Source organism: Varroa destructor, unplaced genomic scaffold (genome assembly GCF_002443255.2).
Source record: "Varroa destructor unplaced genomic scaffold, Vdes_3.0 BEIS01000002.1, whole genome shotgun sequence".
Taxonomy (NCBI): Eukaryota; Metazoa; Arthropoda; class Arachnida; order Mesostigmata; family Varroidae; genus Varroa; species Varroa destructor.
In genome coordinates this window covers 3,106,523-3,123,364 of record NW_019211455.1, presented here as the reverse complement: position 1 = coordinate 3,123,364, position 16,842 = coordinate 3,106,523, and the positions used below count along the sequence as shown (strand labels likewise).

Here is a 16,842-nt window from a genome sequence, read left to right as displayed (position 1 = left end):
CCGGTCATGTTTACGATACACTGGGTCTTGAGAAATGAGCTAATATAGATCGTTCGAAAAGGAGTACAGGTATGCACTTTGCAAAATACCTGCTTTGCCATAAAAATTCTGATGACGTAACAACGGTAAAATTTCTACGCTCTCGCCCAAAAAGAGCTTCAGCAAAATTCGGCTTTTCAAATAGATAACCCATTCAATTTTAGCCTTGAAAAATCGAATTTCAAATTTCGATAGCAGGTAAAAGCCAACCGTTTGATCCGCCGGATAGTACGACGAAGCAAGAGTACCGCTGCTGTCCAGATTTATGAGTCTCCCAATTCACGATGATGACCCCGTTGAATACACTTTCTGAGAGTTGTTTTAATAAGCGTATACGTTAAGAATTGGTATCTGTTAATGTCAACAGAGACCGGAACGTAACCACTGTTGCATGTAGACAATGCAAAAAGTCCACAATTAGCCATTGGTTCGATCCCAAAACTATCCTGTATGTCTACCATCGCTGTTAGCAGATTCCTTTAACTTGACTTTGTTTGTAATGTCTCGAGAAGTGTTGGTACGTGACCCATCCAGTGGGTCCCCAATGTATGTTCGCTGAAATCAGTTGATCTGAACAACATAAACACGGTTAGTTATAAATCTAATTTGTTTTCGTTTTCTTTAATTAGTGAACATAATTCGCTATAACAAACAATTATACTATAGTATATTATGTTATTAACGTGATTGAATTGCAGAATTAATGTATGCATAAGATTAGCTGAAGCATTACAGAAAGAAGATTACAGACGGGTCTGGTAAAGAGTAGACCGGGTCTTAGCAGCGTCGATATGACTTCATAGTTGTTCCATGAAGATTGCGTAACTATTGCAGTATGCTAGGAGGTTAAATCATCAAACAGTAACTTCTAAGAATCTACGGACCCTTCTGTAATCTCTCATCTGTAGTGGCATTTTACCTAATTAAATGAATGCGGAAGCTCGGCAAAAGTAATGCACCTAATACGCCGGGAGATATAGCACTCTCAACACTTAGCAAAATATGCTAAACGAAAGAGCTTTCACGGGAATAGTTTTTTTCTCCATGTTGAGCCTTGTTGAATACACAACTAGCTGTATCAAAAAATTGATCTAGAATGTACCGTTAGCAAATAAGAAGACGCGAGCGGGATAAAATTATAAAAATAGTGATGTTTACGGTGTCTGCAAACATTTCGTGATCCAATTTTCCCTAATTTTTTCCTGCTTCGTCTTCGTATCGTTGTTTTTTCAAAGGCTTCGTCCAATACAAATATTGGGACAGGGGCAGCGACAGCGATAAGAATCGTGCTGTTAAATAGTTACAACTACTTGGTCACAGCGACACATTAGTACGGTAAAAACTGGCCGAAAACAAAACAGGACAGTGCCTAATGCCTGCACATCAGAACAGACGTATAGATGCGGTTGTAATCGCTAAGCAAATGACGTCGTGTCGTATCATTTACTGCTGTTACTTCTATAATTGCCCCTACCGGTGCTGCCGCTCCCGCATCCTCATAACACTATAGGGGGCCGCTATGCGAAAAAGCAACGTCAGCACGAGAGCAGTTAGTCACGCCGTACTACCACTCCAGCTTCCTTTGCGTTTTTTCTAAATAGAGAAAAGAAATGCAAGAAGGAAGAAAGAAGCAACAACAACAACAACAACAACATCGACGACGGCGACAAGGAAGAGGAGGCACTTAATGCTTAATGTCGCTACGTCCGCTGCGGCCCATCGTACTCTTTTGCTTTGGCCTATTTGGTCCGATGACGAGTCACGATCGAGGTATCTCAATGATGCGATCATCGAGTTGTCAGAATGAAGCGCCATTTCTTTAACACTTCACGCCGAAACTAACGTGACACGCCCCTGATGGTTTTACATTATATAGAATTGCAGTAAATAGCCTAATCATGGTGATTGTGCTAATGGCGACGATGTGCCTGGGGGACGGGCGAAAGCAGGTTGCAGGAAGACATTTGCTACAGCTTCAAGAGATAATTCGTCATGAACGGTACAGCTACCCGTTCGACAAATAAGTTGTTCTGGTGAAACCGCGCCGAAGTGTAAGAGCGGCTCGAGTGCTTCTGCACAAGATAGCTCTTTTCGGAGCTATATTAATTGCACTCCGATGTACAATATATACCAAAGTTTCGTCCGGAAGCTCCACTGTGTAGTAGCAGTGGCCAGGACTTAGGCCTACCATCGATCATGACATCGGCCAGTGAACACTTTGAACTTTTTTGTCGATCGTTATCTGATACGTTGTCGTCAGACGGGACACTGGAAGAGTGGTCATTGTTATCAACACATGAAATTTTATTAGATTTTATTGAAGCTAATTGGTCGGTCGCATGATATTTCATTGTATTAAACATTTGGGTAATGGGTGCAAAACGCAGAAATAAGACCCACATGCAAAATCTACGCAAGAAACAGTGGCAATTGAGAAACGATAATGATCCGAATATCATAGTCGCCTTGTCTAATTATTCTGCCTGTAATTGTTAGGAGTATTGAATGCCCTGTGAGCTGCTTGATTCTGCAATATGGCCATATACGTATTATATGTCTGCTCATGTCAAGATGACTATGACAATAATACGTCAACGCATGGGCGGCAATGGTGAATCTGGTGGACGAAGCGACTATCTATCGCTGCTGCTGATGTCCTATTGTGGCATTAGATACCTAGTATATATTAGGGGCTCCAACGCACGACTCCAATACGATTGACGGTTCTCGATAAGAACAACAACAGGATGGGCGGATCATCACACTGGCCAGTTCATTGTCGCTAGGTCCGGCTAGGACGAACCGGACAACTGGAACCGCGGTCTACATTTTAACCGGAGTAAAATTGTCGTCCGAGTTGTAGAAGTGCAGCAAAGCGTCACATCGCGTCAATATCGTCAGCTCGTTATCCTGAAGAATTGCCGTTGTCATACCCATCCGCAACGCCACTGGCCAGTCAATTATATGCATTTAGTTGTTTATCCCATACATATAGCTACCTATTACGATCATCACTGATACAAGTACTGCTATTTCTACAGCGATATCTTTTGCTGGCTTCCGGATAACGTCTGGCCGTCTACTGTTGTAGCGTTATACGTGGTTTCTAAGTGCGTGTTTGTATAAAGCTGCTTGTGTCCGAACAGCTGGGTAAGAGGATTGTCCGTTATGTGTCCATAGCGAAAATAAATGTTTCGAGTTATACCTCTGCTAGTGCTGTCAAGCATTGCTAGTTCACAGCATAAAATGAAATACGTTTACGCTCAATTTCGAACCTACACATGCCCGCCCTGTGGCCAGCTGACTTTAGTAAGGAAATATGTTACTAAGCAGTCGTTAAAAGCTTAAACGATTGACCGTGCGAGGGTGAATCTTTATTTGTGTCCGTGTCACTGCGTCTATAATTGCGACGAATGTTAAAGGCTGCTATGAACACAGGAAGCAGAAAGAGGTAGTGAAAGAAAGCGTCCTTTTCAAGGAAAACCTTCAAGAGTGCTGAAAAGTAAGACACGACGTGCAGTTTAAATTAGCGGAGACGACGACGACGGCTACAGTACTACAACCCCCAGCGCATGACTAGGGGCAGAAACAAATACGATGCAGGCGTTGTTCTCTGTTATTGCTGCTGCTGCTGCTGCTGCTGCTGGCGTCGTCATCATCGCCGTCATCATATTATAAAATAGAAAGCGGGACGGCGAAACGATGCCTCGGGCTCTGGTGTGCGTTCTTGTATTAAATTGCAGTTACAGAGTAAAAACAGCTGGACCAACGAATCGACGAATGAACAAGCAGACTTACATTGACATATGGGCAGACCTACTTCGGTCATCTAGGGTGCGTTGACGTTTTCGACGTAGTCAGGAACGGACATCTGATGCAGACGGCGATTGTTCCGTCTATATAATGAAATTCGATTACCTCATTGTGCGACAATATCGTTACTGTTGTTGTGGGGCTGATGATGGTGTTGAAGGAGCTATGTTAATGAAATTATAATTACACTGATACCCCACAGCTGTCATGATTATCTTCGCTGTCAATCGTTATTTCGGCGCACATATGTGTGTGTGTGTGTGTGTGTGTGTGTGTGTGTGTGTGTGTTCATACCTTTGTGAGCGTATTCGTGTATGCGTCAGCATATTACCGCTCGTCGGGTTTGTATATCTGCACTCTTCTAGTGTGCAGTAGCAAACAAAAGGCGTTATGCTATGAAAAGGACAAAGACGAAAGAGCTTTGATGTGTACTGCACTTATAACTAACATCTCGTATAATTAGTGGAGAAAAGTAGAAGGAATAATTCGGTGCTCTGCCTGTTATTTTTTTGTCATCGTTTTTCTTTCTGTTGTATTCCAGTGGCGAGCAAAGCGCGACGTGTTATGAAAGTGGGTCAACTGAGGAAAGATTTCCTTTTTTTTGTAAGACAGTTCTGCTAACCTGACCTATTAAAATAGCAATATGGCAAATTAGAGCAAGATAAGTGCTCACAGCGACGTTCCGTGGCCGACTACGTGGGCCATAGAGCTCTGGGTCGGGTTGTATGTATTGGAAAATTGATACTTTTTCGCTGACCTTTCTTAACATGTTTAAATCTTAAATCGGTATTGACAGATGTCTAAAAAAGTCGAGATTCGCTTTAAGATCTATTACCATTGCTTTTATCGTCCCTACTTGGCTGCGGAAAGCCGCGCGAAACGTTTAACAAACTGGCTTTATCGAGTCACCATATTGCGCCCGTGATACCCCTTGAGCCTACGTAGATAGAACACGGTACGACTTTTAGTATGGTTTGAAAAAGCAGAGAAGACGTCAGCGACACTACATAATATTAGCTCCTTTTGAAACTTAATAATAAAAAGAATACACAAGATATTTAGTATATTGATTTTGAAATCAATTGTTTGCGACGAAAGCAGAGAGAACGATCGACTGCAACAGGATAACATTAATAAGTTAATATTATTATTTTTTACTTCGTTTGTTTATATAATTTAACGGCATAACGATAGTTCGACCCTATCGACAGACAAGCAAAACATGGGCTAATTTGTAAACTGCCGCAGATGGCTGGACTTTTAAGAGAATAACGGTGACGTGTTTCAGGTGGTTCAAGTGTTTACTAACAAATCGAATGGAATAAAATATTGATGTCAACTAAAGGTAACAAACAATCGGAAACCAAAAAAATGAAAAATCAGTGATATAATAATACCTACTGAGGATGCACATACGTCGTTAATAAATTTTAAAACTCTATAATAGGTATTATAATTAAATATTTTTTTTTATATTTTACAATCGACGTACTGCGATGCTCAATTACTTGAATCTTTAATCGCTAATGTTATCAGATTATCATTATCTAGCTGGACGTATAGAACATTGCGGTGTAAATTTTTAGTCGCTCTGCTGTCATTAGAGCTCCGGGTCAGTTCGGCTGTGGTTGTCGTTGTGTTTTGATCTACGCATGATTTGGATCCCTGAACCCTAAGCCTCTTTATCACATTAATTTCACTCAAAAGGAAAAATTCAAGCTGAATTTGATAGAGTGGAGAAATTTAACCAGCCAACAATCAGACGATCTGCCACTCTCGTTACCCAATGATGCTTTTCTTTGCAATTCGATTAGTTCTCAACTTAGTACTCGCTAGAGCCACCAGCAATCAGTAGGGGATAGACATTTCACTTCTTAAAATCCTTCGATAATTGTCCTGAGCCTCATCTACAGACGTCACTCTACCGTCGCTAACAATTTAACATGTACAGTAAATGAGGAGTCTAACGAAAGATCAGAAATCGGTGAGCGCCCATTTCAATTGAACAGCGATGGATGATTAGTTCGATCGAGCAGATCTAGAATAGTACGCTATCATGGATAAGCTCACCGTGGTTGAAGGGTATGATTTTTTCCTCAAGCGCCACAAAGAAGTACAGGAACATAGGCAGGCCCCTCCGTACGTGGAGACGTCTCTGATTTCGACACCGCAATAGGGTACTGATATGACTATAAATATATGAAATCCGCTAGGATGAAGTAGGAAAATTACAGATAGTAGAACACAGACAAGCTTATGCATTCGTTATACGTCTAATGCTGTTCTATTTATATTCCGCAGTATTTTCTTTAAGGAACATTAAATGCATTAGGAATCAATAGACACAATGTGATTCATTTATCCGTATATAGGCACATGTTGATATGTGTAGTTCTAGTCGATTCTGTGGTTTTTTAAATTTTATTTAAGTAATTTTTTGTGCTTAGAATATTGTAATGAACTAGCTTATAAGATTGAAAAAGCAAGCACGATTTACTTAAGTGTGAAGTACAACATGATAAGGAAAAGCCTAAGTCCCGGTTATGCTGTTTAGGTCATTTTAAAATCATCGGTTCCTCTAGTAACCCGTCCACCTAACGGGCGACGACTAATTTGTTCATGGACAATCATAACAAAATTTTTCCCTAGTAAAAAATGCAATAATTGAAACAATTGCAAGTTTTTTTTTATTTTATTTTTCATAACCATCAAAAATCATAATTCTAGTTCACTCCTAGAAAGGAATTACTTTTAAAAAAGATTTTGTCTAGCTTGCCGTATCATTCGGCAGATCGGCATGACATGTCTCTGCTCCATTTGAATAGATTATCGTACTAAGCCACTGACCGTAACGCAGGCGTGTATTGCGTCGTCGTGTGTTTATACATTAATTCTGCCTATAATTCAATTTTCCGTGTATTACTAGACCTGCTGTTCCCTACCACTATCTTCATAATCCTATTTAGTAATAATACATTTTAGTCTACTGCAGCTGCTGCGAGAAAATGAAGAGGTACTTTTTTGGTGGGCGAAAATTGCTTTAAGCTGAAAATAGAGATGTGCAAACTCGTATTATCTTCAGAAAATGACCACGTCGTAACTACTGGTTAAGCATAGTAAATATTTATATGAATCAAGCTTTAGCTCTAACTGACAAAAGGAAATAATTACGATTGATAGGCAAGCTATTAGACAGACGCCTGATGATAAAATAAAGCAGCATTCTCGAACGAGACGAACACTTCACAGTTAATTTCCTCTTACATTTTACAATAACTTGCGATACTTTGAACTTTAGAAGCGCTTCCTTATCTTTTGCATGCTATCTATCATAATATTGAATGTTACTTTTGCAGTACTTACTCATTTTGCGACTTTTTTTCTTAACAAATGCGACCTGAATACACCACAAAAAATAAACTGGAAATGTTTACTTTTAATGCAAATATCATGGCGATCCATGGCATGTATTAGCCGACGGGCCAAAGATCAATTAGGTCGTTATTCGCCCCAGACGGTAAATTCAACATCGTGCACATCCGAGCCCTAGGGCAAAGGGAACCCTGCACAAGCAGCATCCAACCGTTTGATAGTATCAATCATTAATTAAACCCTAAAAACGCAGTGCTATTCAGGTGTGCTGATTTTTTCTATAACCAGTAGTTCAGAATTGCAAATGACAAGCTACCCTTTGCCAACGTCTTAGCTAATCATCTATCAGGCCTCGGAGCTTTAAGGTGTTCTTAACGTGAGACTTAGTAAAAGACGACCCTCGAGTTATTTGCTGCCAGATAGTCAGTTTTGCCTACCCTGTAGGCCGAAGGTTTTGTAAGGGTTTCCAAGCTAGAACATCATCATGTTCGGTTCTGTCTCACTTACCTGGTGGAGGGGAGATAGGTAACGGGGTAATATTGTGACATAAATGTTACTTCATTCAATTTTCGCGCATCTTTCGATTTCTATAGGCGGTGTTACCATTGTCGATGACGATACCCTTGTAACACCATAATACGGTGTGAAGTTGATGTATTTTAGCTTCATTATCTTACTGCCTCACGCTTGTTTTTCGTTTCAACGCTTTTTTTTTATGTAGCGATTACTGCTTTTGCTTCTTCCTTGGTTGACGGTGGGAACACTGGGGCTGTCGCCGCAGCTGTACGCAATCATCTGTAGCCCTAAAGCCGATGGTAGCGATGACCACTGCATCGCGTGAGCTGATACGAACCAGGGGTGCGAGCAACGATACTAGGTGGACGATAGCTGGGTCGGTTCCGAGCAGAAGGCAGCAGAGAGGTAAATACAAAGTAACTCCAACGCTATTATTTTGAAACGGGAAAGTCCAGCATCGGCATAACACTTATGCACTGCAGTACTTAAAACAATGCCGCAACGAAGAAGACTTGTCAGTCTGCCGGATCGACAACAAGACTATGCCATCCGAATGCAATGACCGGCTCTCGGTGGCCCACCCGTTTAGCTAACCACGAAAATTTTTAATAAGAGCGGATGTTGTTGAAAACAGAATTAGATAAACACTATGTTTCTTCATCACTTACTCAGACCGGGCTTGGACGAGTGGAGGAAGCAGGTAGAGAATTTTTATGACACTAAGTGTATATAAGTTTCTGCCTTGGCTAATATCCGCGCGGGTTGCTGTTGTCATGGGCATTTTTTTCTGCTGATGAAGTTTTGCACTTATGGCCGCATTGTAGAGAGCTTCTTCGACGCTACTGCCATTCGCCCGTTTCGTCTGCCGACGTTAACTCTGTCCTTACGCGGTGCCATCGTTGTCGTTCTATTGCGCGTGGTGCGTAAATATTCGAAGCGTGCCTAATCACCGAACAATCTTAATGGACAAATATTTGATCGCTAGTCTATAGCAGTCAATACAACGATAAGTGGATAGTGATAAACAAAAAAGGACAGACTGAACCAGCTCTACAAAGATTAGTCTTATTCTGCCCACTCCCACCGTCGACCAGCTTCAGCTATGAAGGCATTATAGCGAAAGAAACCAACGCTAGGCCGCGTGCGCTCAGGAAAAGAAAACGATCGTGTGTTGACGGTATCGATTGCGTTATTCGCGCTACCCACATTCGAACCAAAGCAGGCCTTGTTTTCGAAATTAAGAAAGCTGAGAAAGCTTTTTAGCGATATCGAAACAACTGAAATGATGCAAGCTATGCTAAAAGACCAGAAATTTCCCAAATCTGATTACCACAATATCAAGTGATAAAGCTTTATTCGGTGTCAATCTTATTCGGAAAGAAGGCTATGGGGCGGGTATTTATTTTTTATACTTCTATTTGAAACAGAACTTCATTGGTTATGTTCTGTTATCAGTTCCGATCTGAAGAGTTTTTAGTAGTGAACATTTTAATGTTATCGTTATAATTTCTGCTCTAAAAAAGCTAAATGCATTTGTTTATATTATCCTATAGACTTTACATATTAGAAGCTTAATACTACTTTTCGTAGCAGTCCACCTAAAATGCTTGGCACAGGTCGCTTTTAGAATAGGTAGATCGGCTACGTAACAAGGTTATTTCGACTCGATATATAATCGAAATGACCTGAATCTTATGAATGCAACACACAAATGATTATATGCACTAGGTCTGGCTTTTTCCAATATCTCCTATAATATTACTGGAAACCGTGTCGGATTCTCGACGGCTTTCTCACATACCAAGTACGAGAAATGAATGATTACCTATAATACGTGATAAATTCAATAGTCTAAGCCTGGGATATATGCTATACTCGTAAAGACCGAGTATTCCGCCCTAAAACCGATCTACCCTTGAAATTTAGTTATTTATTTTAAATAACGCATGGGTGTCGCAGACTCTTTACTATTTTTACAGTGTTTATGCGGAAAACAACGTCGGTAAATCCGCACCCTAATTTTGAGGATTTATGGTAGTACATTTAACGTTTGTTTCCTTGGATAAATAATGATCACCTTTTTGTTTTGATGGCAAAAGGCAGTAAATTGAAACCGTAAACACTTAAGCAGCCATCTTCCAAGGAGTTCACTCCATACGTATACGCCGTATATATAAGATATGCATATGAATTCATTTAGTTTATGGAACGACTGAAGAATCTGGCCATACTGACCTTTCCCTAATCATACTGACCTTTGCCTACGAAAAATGGAACTCTGGCCTGAAACGTGACAGCGACAGATAAGTCCGTCATTTGCTGCGTCTTGAGAGGATCACACAATTGTCATCGGTTGAATGATAAGGCAAGCCGCTCAAACTGCGCAAATATGGGATATCGAAATAGCATATTCTTGCGTTGAGCAGCCTAAGAAGGTTCGGTTTCAATGGACCTGCAAACGACATTTATTAATTGCAAAAAAATAATCCTTCTCTTCATGTGCACTGGATCGTCATATATCCCGTAAAGTTTGTTAGGAATATATACTTCAAAGGCGATACTATACGGACTTGCGTCCGTTATCGTAAATTGATCATCTTTGAATATCAACCCTTATCATATCCAAAGTTAGCTAAATATTATAATGTTACAATACGATAGGTAAAAGAAAGTGTGTTCACAGCTTTTATATAATAACCCATAAAAATTCCTTAAACGTCCAGGTGGTTTGAGCTGAAGGTTCAATGGTAAGACCCAGCCACGTTGCGAGACCCATAAACACATTTCTACCCACTATTACATCACTGCTTTTAAACATTGTGATGAACAGCCCTATTATCAACTATGTTGCAGTGTTCTACTAGGGAATTTTGTCAGTTAGAATAATACAGAGCGTGGTCTGGTACCTCAAGACCGGCAGGTTGCAGTGCTATTATGGCGTTGCGGTTCCGTTGGTAAGATAGTTTGACGGACGCCAGATACTATTTATTGACACGGCTCTTGTCTTTCTATTGCTCTCCTGTTTGTGTGAGTGACATTCGCGTGGCGATTTTTTCAGCTGAAGTCTTGGTGTGTACACGTGAAATAACCCTCGCTTTGCTGGAAATGTTATTATCCCAATTTGATTTCAGGTCTTCGTGTCTATGAGGCGAATGCAAGAAAAAATTGACGTATACCACTACCGCTACACAGCTTTTGTCAAAGCTCGCTACGATAGAAAAACTTACTGACAATGACCCCCTAAGCCTGTTGAGAGGAGCTCAAATTGACCCTTTATTTAGCTGTAAGTGTGCCGGTGATTGACGAAGTTTATATTTGGAAATTTGGAAGTACGGTGTTTCCTTTCTTTCCGGCATCGCAGATATTATATTCTATCGAATTAGAAGAGAAGATTCTAATCTTACTCTTTCGTTTCAAACATCTTATGACCAGCAGCACTTTCTATCATTTTCTTATTATACTGCAAAAGATTATCTAAAGCTCTTGATTGTAGGTAAGGAGATACATTGGATTAGGCCTTGATTGTCTAGTATTTTTTTTATCTGAATACTTCAGATCCTATTTAGTCATCTTATAGAAATTTCATCAAAGTTAATGTTGATGATAGTTTCACCCTTGACAGGTTGATATCGGGGCGTATTTTTTCTATAAGGCAAAATAGTTTTTTCAACTGTACTCAACTTGGTGACAATCTTTTCGGCGTAGAGTGAACTAAACAATATGACAGGTATTCAGTAAATAAACGCTGGCGTATTTCACAGCTTCCGTTCTTTTTTATTGATTGTTGACGTTTTATTAGGTGAAGTAAGTTTTGTGCGCATAACTTGTGATGCGCACACTACTTTTTAGTTCTCCTTATTCCGAGTCCATATTCAGTTTTTCCCCTAATTGTCGAAGGAATATAGGTAAAGGGTCATTGAATTGCTTGACACATACCTATTGCTCTTCACACGAAATTTTAAATTCGCAAATATCATATGCTTAAAACGCTTTTATAGTAAACATCAACACAACATGTTCTGAAAAACTTAAAATATGTTTAGACGTCTCCATATAAACACCTTAAATAATTTATTATATGTTTAAATATGGGCAAGGAAGCGCTTATAGCGGATGAAAAATGCAGAACGAACCACTCATTGAACTGCTATAAGGCAACCTCCTGGGGCATGTTTGCTTATCACTTTAGCACCATGTCACTATAAAAGATAAACTCGTTAATTAATTAATTAATTAATTATTGATTGATTATTAATTAATGAATTAATGCACTCATTGCAGTACAGCTGACTGATCCACAGAGGTATTTCTCAAAAATTGGATTGGACAGCGTATGGCAATATTAGCCAATTTCAAAAGTAAAAGGTTTTTTAATGCTGTATTTAAAATCGTAGGACACAGCACGGAAGCGCCGGCGGGAGAAATATAGAATGCTAATTCTGCTCATTCATCATTTATTGACCCGGAAAGTTCTGTGACTTCTAGTATTCTTTCCCGTTATCTTCCACGCTGACGACATTCATTGTGTCGCGAAGGTTACGAGGCTGTTGTTTGTGTAACTAGATGTTAGAACGTTTAGCGTTGTTTCTGATATGCCGACGAACGCAAGTTCTACTTACCCGCTGTTGCGTCGAATTTTCAGACCTGACTGGGAAGGAACTAATTCGTTGCCATATGATGGGTTTGTGGGTGAGTCCTGGTGTAACACTGGTGTATAGTCTACATGTCAGGCTGTAGTGAAAGACTTCTATAAGGCCACACAACTGCTTTCCCCTACCCGTACTTGCACATCAGTGCATTCGAAACCTCGTTGTCGTTTGTTCCTAACCTACCTTCAACATCAATGTTAGGCCAGTTGTCAACTTTCTAATTTTTCGCTAAAATTAAGTCTTCAACATCCCGGTGTTGTTGTGCCTAAATGAACACTCGTGATGTTTACAAATAGCAAACATATTCAGACGGATACAGAGAGACAGAGAAAGGACGTCTGACTGCAAGACGCTGCTTTATGTGCGGGACAAACAACCGAATTTTATCGCTGGAATAAGCCACAAGTACTTTCAAATCCTGACCTTATCTCGATTGGTATTGACAAAATTGTTGCTGTACCACTACCGACCACTTAATACTCTATTGTGACTGCCAGCTTCCCGTGAAACCGCTCCGGGATTATTTTACAGTCTTAAATTTTATTATGTATTATCGTGATTTTGCATTGTACCGTTTCTACTTAACTAACTTATAACTAACACTTACTTGTCTAAATTTCACTACATATTATCAACTTTATGCCAGTGATGCTTAAGTGGTGCACCACATTATGCAGAGCTGACGCCGTTCATGTACTGTCCCGTTATAGACCATCTTAAGAGGCATTGTTATTATTTGAAGCTTAGACACATCTTACTTAAGACACTAATAACGTATAATGCTTACTAGCTTTTCCTTTAAGCACTCTATCAATTTTCTGAATAGGAGTCGATATTACAATGGTCGCATTTACTTCCGCGTGTTCCCGAATTAATGAAAACGGCACTAAACGACGTGCACATTAGTTGGGCCGTTTTAAGGCCGTTCGAACTGCTTCCATTTCAGGCCTCTACTGATTTCTTTTTTCTCTGCGTCACGACTAATTATGATTCACTCATATATTTTAGGCGTACCATTTATTGCTTCCAAATTATTTTCAAGTATATTCGCGTTCTTTTCTTTTTGTTTTTGTCACACAAACCAAACAGCTACATCATCAAGTTCTGCGTTTGCAATGAGCTTTGTTACATGAACCACTGTTGGCCAATTCTCTCATGAAGCCAACACGACCAGATCCCTAAGCCAAAGTCCGTAAGCATCAGAAACGAAAGATACATTGATGCATTAAATAGATATCGATTTCATCTGCGTGTTTCTCAGTTGCAAAAAAGGTAACAAGTATATTGAAGTAAATTTTAGTTTATCCAAACGATGGATTCGTTGACAAATTCAAAAGGTCTCACTTAGACGTTCGTGTGGCCCCTACCTACATACCTATCTTGACACGCAAATGAGCTTCGCTACGTTATATTTTCCACGTGGAAGAATATTCGAATGCACAAATTTACATAAACACAGGTGTTTCTGACGCTTCCTGTACACTAGAAAATAACGTGAAGAAAAAAACATCGATTGTGTGCGCGCCTCGGCTGGCATTTTGTGTCAGTCAGTCTGAAATGGGCAACCTATTAATTAAAACTAAAGATGACTTGTGAACGCATCTGTTATTATTATACACATTTTTGAACTAATGTCACTACCAAGTTTTGACATAAACACAGAAAGCCACAAGCCTTCGCTGCTTGGCTAAAGCTACCGATACTGGTGCTACTTCGAAGTGTCCGCCGCGGGTTTCACTTGGATATTTCAAAATACTATAGTCTGAAATCATAATCAAAGAGCTTGCGATATTGTACTGAAAACTTGCTGTCTCGTCAGAATCTCTATTAAGGATAGTTCAGATTTTTTTATTTAGCTGCATAATTGTCAACGCATGTGTTGCTACCTATTCATCGTTCACTTGCAACAGCTAGATATGGAATAGGCAATATAGAACAGTAGAAATCGCTAGATCGTATCGAGCTATAGATACGTATGAGCAAATGGTCCCCAATCAGACCCTAATAGTACTGATATTAGGGTCAGTTTTCACAAACAGAGAGACGTGTGTCGAAGATAACTAAAGGAAACAGGCTGAGGATCTGCTACGAAAGGGAAAACTCCGTTGCAACTTGCTTTCTCTGCCAGATAGACAAACTTTACCTGCCTCGTCCGCGTAACGCTCGTAAATCTCGCTATTGTTGCCGTTTCTCTCCTATACCATTACGGCCAAAGCCATAACTAGGACGTAGAATATTTGACGATAAGTCACTGAAATTCCACTAGGACTTTGCCGTCTGTTAAATAGATACATCATGTCCGTGTCGCGACGTCAGCGATATTAACTCTTGCCAGCTAGAATAGACTTCGGAAATTGACGAAGTAATCGGTAATCATTCGCACGGACTCTCTATAGTCTGTTATTATATCAGTGTGTCTTGTTGATCCTATTACAAGCATTTTTACTAGTTATTTCATGTCAATCAGCAATAAATATGTCTATTTAATAACAACGCATAAACAGTATATGTATGTATGTATCTTCCGTAGCAATCAAATACTAAATACATCGATGCTATAATGACGTAATGGTAACTGCGAGAGGAAGTGTGGTAACAATTAGATGGCAAATGGAAATAACAGCATCTTCAGTATTTTTGTTCAAGAGGCCCTCAAATAGCTATAGCGAAGCATACATATATGCTTTATCGTCAAACATTTGTTTGCTATTTACGTTTTTTTATTTATTACTAATAAAAAAATTGTTGGCGTTGTTGTTCAAGCTACCTATAATAATACCACCATCGTAGATATGAAAAGGCAAGTCTCGCGACAAATGGCCTTATCGCTTCTGCTGTTGTCGATCATCGCTGTTACTTGCGTGTTATCAAATCGACGAATAGATCAATTGCTAACCACCGTCGGCAGATTTATTTCGTCGGACGATACCCATTGCTTGCGAAATGAGGCGACAACAATACCAGCAATCGATTCTTCTGCTGCGGATTCAAAATGACGACAACTTCTTTTGAAGCGGCGAACTTTGCGGTTGGTGTTTACGTTACGTTACGTTACGTTACGCCTGTCCGTATGCGTGTACGTGAATTTAGCTGACCCGACGCACTTTCACTATTTCGTTACCCGGCGCGATTCAGAGGCACCCGGCAAATTTGCCCTTTTAATGCTACACGATTCATAAACATTATATGTGCTATGTTCCTGCAGAGTAACCGATTTCGGCTTCAGTTTTCCTCTGTATCGGTCATCGTTGCTGTTTGGCGGTATTCCCTCTGTCATCTAAACGCTGTCTACGTCATTTTGTAGGCATATATGTATATGTCCGCCCTATATAATATACATGTAGTGTATTATATGGGCCGGACACCGACAAAGAAGGGAAATGAATTTGGTAAAAAAGAACCCGTCAAAAATATAAACGAGTATTAGTAATATATATACATATATTTTATTATTATTATTACTAGACCTCAAATGTGAGTATCAAACGTCTAACTCTTTTTTTTTTTCATTTGACCTTAGCAAAGTAGAAATGTTATGTACAGCTTAGCAACTCCGTAGATATACAACTGAGTATTCTGTCAGAAAGCTATAGGGGCTATGTTACTAACGAAATAAAAACATCTGAATCTGAAATATATTTTCATTTCTGAGTGGGGCGAACCCGGGATTGACCCATTAATCTCAAGTAAAATAGTAAGACATTGTTTTTTTGTATCAGTCATAACTTTAGTGTTGTTTTGTCATAGAGATTAGGTTATTTTCTCTCGAACACTATAGCTTCTTGCTGATCTTTTCGGGACCAAGTGGCATCTTACAGCTCCATAGATTACCGTCATTCAGCAAGCGATTAGTTAAATTAAAAAAGTTACAAAACTATGAAGGAGGAGTACAATTTGGCGGCAGCCACTAGCCAACTTTTATGTAAAAATAACGAGGAAAAAAACTGTGGTATGTATCATTCCACATCCAAAGCTACAATATGGATATCGTCGGAACTTTTCTCAAAATTAAAGGTTGCAATTGTTTATTTGCCAGATTGTTAAATACGTTCATCTGCTATTCATGGTGGCAAAAGGTAGCTAGTTTTTCCTGGAAGAATATTTAATGATGACAAAAAATTTAGACTTTGAATAGGGCTCAACAACTAGACGAATCTTCACCAAAATGAACATTTACCCGATATTGACGGCCTACATTGTCGCTAGTTTTCATGCGGATTCGAAAGAACTTCAGAGGGACTTCATTAAGGATCCTCGATAGGGTTTATATTCTAAATCGCCAGAATGGCCTAAAATGCTATTTTGATACTCTTAGGCTTTATATACAGAAATGAATTCTAGATTCTAGGAAAGAGAATTAATTGGCCAAGTCGGTCACTAGATGAGCGTTAACAATTAGGATTCATACAATACAAGCATTTATATTTTCGAGTTATATTTATATAAATATATA

At 39.5% G+C, this 16,842-nt stretch overlaps 1 long non-coding RNA gene across 5 annotated transcripts in view; it reads left to right on the top strand.

Moving 5' to 3' along the window:
- Positions 1–16,842, top strand: part of LOC147757250 (uncharacterized) — a 67,980-nt gene that overhangs the window by 7,407 nt on the left and 43,731 nt on the right. For 2 of the 5 annotated variants that reach the window (XR_015320088.1, XR_015320087.1), the window contains exons 3-4: positions 7,946–8,145; positions 10,872–11,942. The exons of 1 other annotated variant lie outside the window; for it this stretch is intronic. This is a non-coding gene — a long non-coding RNA (uncharacterized LOC147757250). Of the gene's footprint in view, positions 1–7,945; positions 8,146–10,871; positions 11,943–16,842 lie in introns of those variants that run through there. 2 more of the 5 variants (XR_015320090.1, XR_015320089.1) reach the window with 1 other exon arrangement.